This window comes from Lolium rigidum, chromosome 5, assembly GCF_022539505.1.
Source record: "Lolium rigidum isolate FL_2022 chromosome 5, APGP_CSIRO_Lrig_0.1, whole genome shotgun sequence".
Classification (NCBI taxonomy): domain Eukaryota; kingdom Viridiplantae; phylum Streptophyta; class Magnoliopsida; order Poales; family Poaceae; genus Lolium; species Lolium rigidum.
The window spans coordinates 171830023-171833280 of NC_061512.1; the positions used below are offsets into that span (position 1 = coordinate 171830023).

The window sequence follows — 3258 nt, forward strand, 5'->3', positions numbered from 1 at the left end:
ATAAGTACAGTGACGCACACGAGTAACTATAGGTACAGAAGTACAGTCGCGCACACGAGAAAGTACTGGTACAGAAGCACATGTACAATAGCGTACACGAGTAAGTACAATTACTGAGTAAAGGGTAAAACGGCATCAAATACATTAAAAACAGAAGTACTTATCAATTGAAACACGAATACAGTTAGATATATAGCACAAATACAACCATACTAGTATTAGAAGTAAGGAAAAAAGTATTCCAAAACCTATCAACATGAGATCTAATTTTGAAGATCTCGACGCGAGGATCTCAAAAGTGAAAATGGATCGTAATTTGGACTTGCGGTTCTCAAGATATTTCATTTTAAAAAAATGAATCTAGAAAATAAAGGAAAAAGCTGATACAAGGCAGCCCCTATCTTCTCTCCTCCTTCATCACACCTTACCCTTTACGACACGTGGCGAGTAGGGAGACTACTTTTCTGAGATTTTCCGGCACCACAGCGCGCCACTTGTCACGTGTAGAGGGAGTTATCTTCCTTTGCGAAGGTCGGTCATTTTCTAACAATTTCGCTGTCCCGAGCGTCCCTGGCTACCTATCCAACGTAGAACGGGCCAAGCATTCCAATTTCAGCCCATTTCCTCTCCCTCTCTCAATCAGCAAAAATAAATGCACGGGCTAACGAGTTGGACCGAGCCAAACCAGGCTCGGCCCGAGCTCGCTACGGTCCAGCAAACGAAACTCGACTTGGTCCAACTCACCAAGGGGCTCAGCAAGACTCGGTGCAAGCCCAAGAAGGCTCGATCGAGTTGAAAAGCTCGATCAAAACATCCACAAGTGAGTTATACGTACATGCTAATGAAAAATATTGTTGTGCAAGATGTTCACCAAGCTGTGCAAGAACTTTTCTCAAGTACAATAAAAATGAAGCAGAATACATTTGTTATTCGTAACATTGTACGATAATATATAAAGACCATCGAGGAGTATATCGTTTCTAATAAAAAATAATTAGTTGAGTACTTATTTCATAGCCAATTATATTATTTGTAAAATATAATTCAAACGAGGTAGAATCTTGTGGATTTTACAATATTTATTGGCTATCTTTCTTATACACGTGAATTTTTAGATGTATTGTATCGATATATTGCGAGACAAAATAGAAATCTTAGCAATGCACGGCATTCAACTAGACTTAAATGTTTGCATGTGTACATTTACAATATAACATGTGCGGCACTAATCGTAAGGTAAGGAGTCGTGGCAACGTACATGCATTCAACTAGTAACAACTAAAGGACCGAACTTTTTGATTCATTTCCCTTGACGCTTGAAAGCCTATCTCCCTATTTTAGTTCCGCTTCAGTGGTTTTTTCAAGTTTGCTTTGACATGGGCTTCGCTACGCCAAAGGTCCGCAGACAACATCGAGCTTTGCTCACAACGCACAGTTGAGGGATGCATCTGAGGAAGATGGTGCTGAACTTTTCAATAACTCGTGTTTTGTTTGTTTTTATAAAGATGTTCTTGTAAAGACTGATTTATAATATATGGTATCAGGCCTTTCCAAAGAAAGAAAAAAATTTGCAGCCGATCGGCCGGCAGAGAGCCAGAAAGTAAACGAGAAGAAGACGAAACAGCCATTAAGTAAGAGCCAATTCAAGCAGCGACAAAAAACTTGATTTGTTATTCTAAAAATAAGTAACTTGATTTGTGATTGGACGTCCCTGGCCGTTCCCTGGTCAAACCGAAGCCGGCTCGCACGATCCTTTCCTGGCGCGGACAAGATCAAGTCAACCAGTAGTGGCGTGGTCGGAAAACTTTGACTTGAGCTACCACAGTAGCTAGTTTTAGCTGCATGCGTATCCGCACCCTGCACCCAACACCGCCGGCCGCCGCTGACTCGCTCATAGATCGTCACACTACACTCTCCAGTGCTCTGCCGGTGAGAGTGTGAGAGCCATATAAAATGCACATGCTTGCGCTCCTGTCAAACCAACAGCCAAGCAAGCTTCGAGCAATGGCGGCGCTATATCATCACTCACGGCCCTCCGCGCGCGACCACCGTTTCTTCCTCGCTGTTGCCGTGTTCCTGACCGCCGCCGCTTGCGCCGGCGTCGCGGAGGCACGGTACGGCGCTGGTCGGAGCACCCCGGTGGCGGCGATCGTGAGCGAGGAGCTCTATTCGTCGCTGTTCCCGCATAGGGACGACGTGAACTGCTCCAAGGGGTTCTACACCTACGCGTCTTTCATCCGGGCTACCAGGAAGTTCCCCAAGTTCGGTGGCACCGGCGACCTCGTCACACGCAAGCGCGACATCGCCGCCTTCCTCGCGCAGATTTCCCAGGAGACGACGGGAGGCTGGGCGGCGGCGCCGGACGGCCCATACATATGTGGGGTCTGTGTTTCAAGGATGAGATCAGCCCGCAGAGCAGCTACTGCGACGCTACCAACAAGCAGTGGCCGTGCTACCCCGGCAAGTCCTACAACGGCAGAGGACCCATCCAACTCTCATGGTAAAACCACTTGCCGGCCGATCAGTCTGCATATATACTTGTTCATCTCCATCTGAATGGATATCGGTCAGCAGGAACTACAACTACGGGCCTGCCGGGGAGGCCCTGGGCTTCGACGGGCTGCGGAACCCAGAGCTGGTGTCCACCTGCTCGGACACGGCGTTCCAGACGGCGTTGTGGTTCTGGATGACGCCCAGGCAGGCCAAGCCGTCGTGCCACCAGGTGATAGTCGGCGAGTACTGCCCCAGCACGGCCGACACTGCCGCCAACCGCACGGCCGGCTTCGGGCTCGTCACCAACATCATCAACGGCGGCCTCGAGTGCAACATCGCCAATAACGAGCGAGTCAACGGCCGGATCGGCTTCTACCGGAGGTACTGCCAGGTCTTCGGCATCCACGTCGGCCCCAACCTCGACTGCGCGCACCAGCTGCCATACTCCTGATTATGTTTAGCTAATGCCGAAGCCCCAAGGGATGAAGGGGTCTCATGCTTGGGTCAGAACTGTTAGCTAAGCACTTTTTGTCAAGGGATACATACTTTTGGGCTATGTCAAGGAATAGGTAATACTCCCTCTATCTTTAAAAAAATGCTCAACATTTGCTAGATAAGTGTGATAAAGTTGAGCGGCTTTTTTTTAAGATGAAGGGAGTATATCTTAGTTAAAGTGCTTCTCTCATGCCGCTTTAAAATTATATAATTCGGTCATGCTCACCGAGACTACCGAACTTATTATAAAAACAAAGACGGCTGAAGTTT

General features: G+C 47.7%; 1 pseudogene; it reads left to right on the forward strand.

Moving 5' to 3' along the window:
- The first annotated feature begins 2004 nt into the window (after positions 1-2004).
- LOC124656709 lies at positions 2005-2944 on the forward strand (annotated as a pseudogene).
- Positions 2945-3258: the final 314 nt, after the last annotated feature.